Source organism: Limanda limanda, chromosome 1, assembly GCF_963576545.1.
Source record: "Limanda limanda chromosome 1, fLimLim1.1, whole genome shotgun sequence".
NCBI lineage: Eukaryota > Metazoa > Chordata > Actinopteri > Pleuronectiformes > Pleuronectidae > Limanda > Limanda limanda.
In genome coordinates, this window is record NC_083636.1 from 31,571,287 (window position 1) to 31,579,759 (window position 8,473).

Sequence of the window (8,473 nt, forward strand, 5' to 3'; positions counted from 1 at the left end):
TCACATGCCCCACCAGCGGCGCGGCTATTTTAACTGCTCTGAACTGCAAAACCCATAATCCTCTACTGACCAGCGCCCTCTCCTCTCTGCTGGCCATAATGATTATGTGGATATTGATAGACCAGGGGGATTATTATCATTCACTGTATATACTTTTATATTGTCCTGCATGGGACTGAGTACTCAGAAAAACAGAAGGTATGGAACTTGTATCCTTTCATTCTCTGTCTGCCTTTCTCTGTTTTGAATTCATTCCCAAGATTTGCACATTTAAATAGTCTTGCTGAGTAATGGTTTTGACGGAAAAATTAACAACAAACTTCAATAAACCAAACAATATTATAAGCAGTGTTGCAGAAAATGCTGAAAATCTTTTTAAATGATTTGGTAAAAAACTTCAAACCAGCTGCCACTCTTGGCTGCAGTTTTAGGCCAATGTTTAATTGGAGAGCTACAAACATGAATCAGATCACTATTTTGTGCATGTCATGTTTGAATCCGTTATGCTTCACTGCACCAACACGACAAAAAAACAGATATCTGGTATTTTACCGCTGGATGCTGAAAATAGAGCAGGTTATGTCAGAGCACATTTGATTAGAGTATTCTTATGGATGAAGAAAAATAGTTTAATTTCGTTTTGTATTCATACTTTTTATTGGGAATCATACATTCTAGAATTTAGGACAAGATGGTGTATGTCCTTTGTACGTTTATTGGGAATTGTACAGTATTTTGTGAGTTTAAAACATAAGTGTTGCTCTATGGAAGGTAATGCAAGGTTCCAAATGAAAGGATTGATCAAATTTGGTACAAACATTCATGACCCTCAATCAGGATTCACTGCAATAACCTATCTAGCATCACCATGTGGTCAACATTGAATTTACTATAGACTTTAGTTAATGATTAAACCTGCCGAACTGTGGTGAACTCGGTATGACACATGTCAGACATTAAGATACTGTGCACCCTCACAGAACTGCCAGCATCACTGTAGATTTCTTGTTCAAACATTGATGACGCACAAGGAATGACTTGGCTATTTGCATATGAAACATGTTAATTAGACAGTTACTGCAAATTTCATTTAGAAGTATTACATACTCTGCTCACAATTTTACTGTTTTGGTTCATTGTCCCTGCTCTTTATATTATATCATTACTTTCAGCAGCTGATTTCAGGGAAATAGCTCTAAAATCACACTGTAAACTATCTGTCAAGCACCAAGCAGCTGACAGACACTGTTAGGAACTGCTTTTAGAACATGGAGGAGCATATAGCAAGCCACATATTTCCCCCTGGAGACGGTGGAGACCCAAACAGAGCTAAAAGAGAGGGAATATTGGACCAAATTTCACCAGATGGCCAGAAAAACAACTCATCACAAATTAATAATAATGAATCCACACTTGATGGATATGTAAACAAGTAATACAAGCGCAGTTGTTTGTTTTCGATATTGACATAAAGCTTTTTTCCACTGCCCACAAGAAGCAAAACAAAAGTTAGTTATTGGAAGTGTAAAGAAATCCTGGAGGGTTATCAATTAAACTTTAAGCTGGTAATATTTCTTTTGTTTCCTATAATAAAAAAAAAAGTTTGGACTCATAAGCACATTACTTGAATGTATAATATTATGATGCAGTTTTTCTTTTTGTTTTGTATATATGTCAGAAATTGTGTTATATATTATGTAACTATGCATGTGTAATAAGTTCACCTCGCTAATTATATTAGGGTAAGAGATTTGTGGATTTTTAACTTCCTCTCTCGTGAGTTGTAGTCACATGTACACCAGGGGAGCATATCTGCTGAGACCCACAGATGGATGCTGTTTCTGTTTAAGGGGCCTACTGAGAAAACCACAACAAACCGATGGCAGATACTGAAACCTGCTGATAACAGAAAGCTTAACCTTTTTAAGGCTGTCTCTTTGTCTTTCTCTGTGGAGAGAAATGAATCCTACACCACATCCTGTCAACCCCACTTCATCACGGCCTCAATGAGACAGACTCAGACACTGTCAGCGCGCAGTAAGCGGCGCGAAAATGTGGGTCAGCTGAAGGATCGAAACCTGGAAAAGATGCTACGTGACAGCCCAACATTTTTTTTCTTTCAAATTCATTAAAAGAGAACGAGCGTGGAAGCATGTTCACACTTCTTGCTGATTACATTTTTTTGGCAGTTACTGAAATAGTCACATTGCTTGTCCCTCAATGGTGGCGTTGTTGCCCACCTAAAGCTCTCCCACCTCCTCTCTCTGTGGGTCAGTTGGGCCCAGGGTGAGTGGGATGTTGCTGTATGTTGAGGGAGAGGGAAACTGTGTGAAAACTGTGTAGGAGAGGCTAAGAAAAACATTACGGCCTGGCAGCAGTGTTGTAGGGAGTGGAGGACGAGGAGGAGATCGAGGAGGGGGTGCAGAGGGAAGGGTGGGTGGAGTGCATGGGCTTGGGTATGACAGAGGGGAGGTAGGAGTGTGTGTTTATGCGTGCATGTATGTGTGTAGGGGGGTGGGGGTGGCATCTGAGGTAATATCTCTGGGAGAGTGGTTAGATCATGTTCCTCTCCCGGTCTTCTCATGCTGTGGGTGGGGCGATGTGGTGGGGCCGGCTGGAAGAGAGGGAGGGGATGGAGAGACGGAGGAAGAATGAGTGAGAGAGGAAGAGAGGTGGGGGAAGTAGGAAAGGATATGGGGGAGGACGGGTGGAGGAGGTTGAGAGACGGGCAGTGCCGGTGGTTCTCACTAACGCAGCACCAGTGTTGTGGCCCCGAGGTGGAAGAACTGGTTCACATGAGCTCTTCTTCACCTTTGTCTTCCCTTTATACTTCCTCTTTTTTTACAGAATAATAAAAATTTGATTATTCAGATTGGCAGATAAAAGTCGGACAAAACCAAATTTAAACACATTAAGCAGAAAGGGTCGGTAATTTATTTCTGAAACATGTTTTCCGGGTTAAAAGGAATGCATAACCGGATAGAGACGATATTCTAGTTATGTTGTTGTTGATGATGAACACTTTCCTGTTGGTCTTTGTCCTGAAGGTTGAACTGAAGATCCTGAACCTGCTTGTAGGGTTGGCACTTGTACTAACTACCACGGCACATAACAGTACCTGAATGTTTGGGAGACTTGATTAATCTTTTCCTGTCCAGGTGAGACCCTCATAGAATTACCTCATCATATCACAACATCAAAATGCAGAAGCACCAGTTTTGCATCTCCGTCCACAATCCTGTTGACAACAGGGTTGTCATTCCTCCAGCCAGTTACAAAGATATTCTCATCAGCCCCTGTGGTGCTAATGAGTGAGAGAAGAAAATACAAAGATGTCTAATCTTTGACTCTGATAGGAGTTCTGTAGCAGTAGCCAAATGGATAAAATCCGGTCCCAGCTACCCAGAAAGGCCAAGATACAAAAGTCAGTTTTTGTGCTAAGCTAAACCATTTGGCTGCAGGCTCCTTAGCTTCATACTTAAAAAGTTGTGAGTGGCATCAATGTTCTCATCTAAGCTTCAGCAAGAAAGGGAAAAATATTTCCTTAAAGTACAAGTCAAAGACCGTATCAGTGTCTGGTCTCCTCCAAACAGCTGAAGTGGGAGCCAGAGATAAGCACTACAGTTTTGGTATGAGACATTTACCTAATTGTTGCAATGGTAAAAAAGCTAAAATATAGCAGTTGCCCCTTGGTGGCTTGGTGAAGTACAAACTCCAACTCCACATGTTCATTGATGGGACAATGGTTTGCCTAAAAAGTCCAAATACACACCTAAAACGATTTTGTAAAGATGGTGTTTTGTCATTTTAGGTAGTTCTTACCACGTTGATGTATTGTCATTTGTTGGGATTTGATTAATCATTTGTTGATATAAAATGGAGTGAAATGTTATTTGCTATTGTTTGTGCACATGCATCATCACGTGGCTCCATTTCACAATCCAGACTGGCTCCAAATGACGTCACAAGTGCAAGATGGCAACATCTATATCAAAGGTGCACATCATCCATCTTTACAGACATTCTTTGGTCCAGGCAGTAAAGTACTCTGCAGTCTCTATGGTGACCATGGCCACCAAGGGGTTGAGGGAACAGCAGGCCTATTCAGGAAGCGGTTCAAATCTACTGCTCCAGAGTTGTTGTTAATATCCCTCAAGGCCAAGGAGCTTGAACGCTTTAAATGCAATGGCATGAGATGTGGCTAGCTATTGAATGGAAATTTTCAATTTTGCTATTAAAAAACACAAAAGAAGTAGATGACTGCCCTTTACATTAGGGAGACATATTCAACCTGTGCTTTTGTGTGCAATGATCTTTCTTCCCCAAAGAAAATTCTTGTTTTCTGTTGCAAAATTCTCATATGAAGGATATGTTATTTTTGTTTGTCAAAGTAAATCTACCTATAAACTCTGACTTTCATCCTCACTTTCCATTTTCTTTCTCTTCAACTCTTTCTTTACTGAAATGTTGGCTTCATCTCCTTTTCTGTTATGGTAAGACATGCTAAACTGGTTTGAGGCCCAGTAATGGTTGCATCTACTATGGGTAGCTGGCATGTTTTCAATGGCTGGTGAATAATTGTGCGTGTTGTGTTTTAGCCCCTAAACCAACCTAGCTTAGCCAATCCCACCTTGTCATGAACGTTCACACCCCTGGGTGTGTGCTCGGATCTAACTGTGTGCCATCTGCTAATTCCAAAACTGGTGAGGACTTGAACTGGGTTTTCTGGTCTAGTTTGGATGTTTATCTGCAGGGGGAGGAGCTTAGGCTTGCAGTTGTTTACTGTTAGTTTGTCTGTCAGCAGGATTACTCAAACGCTACAAAACCATTTTCCATGAAATTCGGAGTAGAAGTGGGACATGACCCAAGACCAGGTTAGCCTTGGCCGGGGTAAGCTCTCTCCGAGTGCCCTCTCAGCTTCCATTGTGCTGTGGGAACCTCAATCAAAGGCCAACTAGAGTAGCTTATGTCTGCAACCAAAAATACCACAATTTACCACACTTACCAGTATGAGCCAGCCACAACTCATCCTTAATGCTTTAACACGGTGCATAGGGCCCCTTTCTGCAGAGGGCCTCCATACAACTGCTCTGTGCTGTAAGTAAACTACTATTTCAGCCTATAGTTTGCACCACAGCAAATTTTGATGAGTAAAAACTTCCCTGGCCTCACTTATACAAACGTTTGTTCTGTCAGAGTATCAGTTTCAAACAGCTCAGCTCATGCTAACATAGCACAGCTCAGACTGCTTTAGACTGCTGGTCTGAGGTCAGTACATTAGAGCACTGACACTGAGCTGACAGACCGCAGGAAAGCTGTTTCTGTTTACACTGGTCTCACACATGTTCAACATTACAAATATCGTTGCTGTGGACCAAATGTTCATCTCCTCCTCCTCTATCACGATGGTGTAAATACCCAAACAATACTCGTGATGGATGAGGCATGAATTCAGGAAGGCTTTACCATGCAGGACACATTTCTAACAACTCAATAAACTTGTTTTTAGCTTTTCACAACTGAAAACAATACAAGTTTGTTTGAATTTTGATGGATTGCATGGACATTGGCTGTCAGCATTCAATTCTCTGTGAGTAATTTTTGAAGAAACACCCAACTGAGGTAGTGTTTTTACTTTAATCCAAACGGCAGCAAGAATCAACAGATGACACTGTTGGTCAGTCGGATTGTCCACCATTGTAGTCCAGGCTAAAATATCAAGTGTGATATCCACTGTTCAGGGTAGGGAGTGTACATAAATATGACTTGTAAAGATGACTTAGTGCCTACTTGATGATACAAGCATATCATTTCACACTTATTGGATAACATAATACAGTATCACAAAGCGAGTTAAAAGATATTTGTTACGAGCCAAGCCTGGCCCCTTTAAGATGTTGGCAGTGAACGCCAAAGTAGGAGCTGTTCGAATTTGCCAAAGAATGAGGAAAGGAGCATCAATGTTTCCTAACTTATCTATTTAAGCATAGGAAACATCGGACCATCCTTTTATGAAAGTAAAGGAGGAAATGCCGCCCCACAATTCTTTGAGGCAGCAACATTACAAGCGACGCAACCTTGTAGTTGCACCTGGACACACCTATAAACAGTTGTTTATCGGACTTTTCACACGTTTCTTCACCGACTCAGTTGGAGAAGATTTCCAGAGCTCAGGATGAAGCCAACAAATCTGGACATGGATGGTACCAATTGAACTTACAGAGGAGTAGGTGGAACGGGGGAAAAAGGGTGGATGCATCTCGGGAATCAGGCCACATACGTTTGAACGATTTAAAGCAAAAAGAGCTGGTGATAATGTTGGTGGTGTTGTTACAAACTGACACCTCCCACACACACCTACACACCTCTGACCCATAGACCCATGATACTGCCTCGAGTTCTATAGCTTGATGGACCAGTTTTTTAAAGAGAACAGCGGACATACAGTGCATTTGACATCGAACAGATGGAACCAAGAAATAAAGAATCATACAAAGAGCATTTTCATTTAATAGGATGTATAAGATCATTAAACAAGTTGGAATCACTGATGTGTTATGGTAGTGGTGCTCAGCATGTCTCTGCCAATTTGTTGTCTTCTGCATTTGTGTATCGATCAAATTGGCATCGACTTAATCAAGATGCTAATAAAAGATGTGGCTTTACAGAAAGTTGTATAGATGAAAAAGCAAAGATATGTTTTTTTTAATATTTTCTTGTAATTCGCCCCAATTACACTGTGCCCTAAGTGGACCAAATGTATGTATGAATTTTCACCAAACTTGGTGAGAATGATACTTGTATAAATTGAAAAATATTTTATGATCATTTGGTAAGAGTGATGTCATCATGACGCCACCATCAAGTTAGAAATTAACATTGTATAATAGATTCAATTTTGTAAGAAGATTAGATACACAATCTAGAGTTTATTAAGATTAACCATCTTTTGTCATCATATGCTAAATTACATCATTATGAAATTGCATACACTTAAAAGAGAGAGAGAGAGAGAGAGAGAGAAAGAGAGAGAGAGATGACATTGTTTTCATCATCCCAAAAATTATATTAGATTTGTTATAAGATATTTTAAGCACCATATTTACGGCCTCCACCTGATCACTACACAGGTTTCTTGCATCCACACCAAGGAGAATGTTTTCACCATGTGTCTGTCCATTTGTTTGTTGATTTTTATGTTTGTTTGAGCAAGATTACGCAACAGATATTGTTTCACTGTCTTTAACATTTCAAAATGGGCCGTTTTTTTCAACACTTTCACTGCCTTCCAAGGGAATAATTCACGGAGCTTGAAGATGTTGTGGGGGAGGGATATCTATGAGGGTGTGCAATTTGGTGCAGCTTGATTGAATCTAAGGGGACTGTTGAGACTTGGCGGAGGTATATGCTCCACCAATTGCCGTTCGAGTTGAAAACTTTGATTGGAAGCCAGAGGAACTGACCATTACAGCATATTTAGAGAAATAATTGTATTCTTATTTTTAACTAAGAAGACTTTTCTTCACTTACAGTACTCCCTTATTATCTTCTTCTACTTTTAATGTATAAGCATATCATTTACTCTTAACATGATCTTGTCTCAAAGCAAAGAACTTTCACTGTGTGGGGAGAGAAGAGCCGGCAGCGGAAAAAAAACAAATCAACACAACAAAAAAGCTATTCATAAAACAGATTCAATCACCCGAAACATGGCCCGTGAGCAGAAACCGGTCTATCTGACAGATTTGGTGGATAGGATGGTGACACCCACTCCACAGGTGGCAGGATGAAAGCAACAGCAGCATGTGGGTGTAACTAAGAGTTGCTGCTTCATGTACCAGAAGCCTTCTTCATCATTGTATTCAAAGGGGGTTCGTTTTGCACCCTGGACCCTGCAGGTTCACGTACAAAACACCCCCCATTAAGGTTAGGGCACACGTGATGTCCTTACCTCCATTTGCACCTCACAGTAAAAAGATTTTGCTTCTGCTTCTTGATGGAATATTCATCTTCTCCCCATGTTTGTGTGGATGTTCTCCTACGTTCAGCTCAGATTTATGAAAGCAGTGGTTCAAATGAAGCACAGGTTGATTGTGAAAACTCATCACGTACCATCTATGTTAATGTTAATTTTTTTTTTACCACTTTGGGGCAGTGGAAACAAGTTGTTAACACAATACTGCAAAAAATAGAAGACAAAATATCTCAGTTACGGTTGCTGCTGTCTGTACAACATTTATCATAGTGTGGAACTGCAGAATTGAGGGCTATGTGAAGTCAACCATGATGTAACATCCTGGTTTTATAGCATCAAATACATAATTAAACCAAGCTTATCAGGAAAAACACTAACCTTAAATGACAGAAAACCTAAAGTTTACAGGACACAGACTTTAGTATACTTTATTTGTTTCACCAATGTCCCATTTACTAACATGGAGGAGGCAGGGGTTATGACCTGTACTGCAGCCAT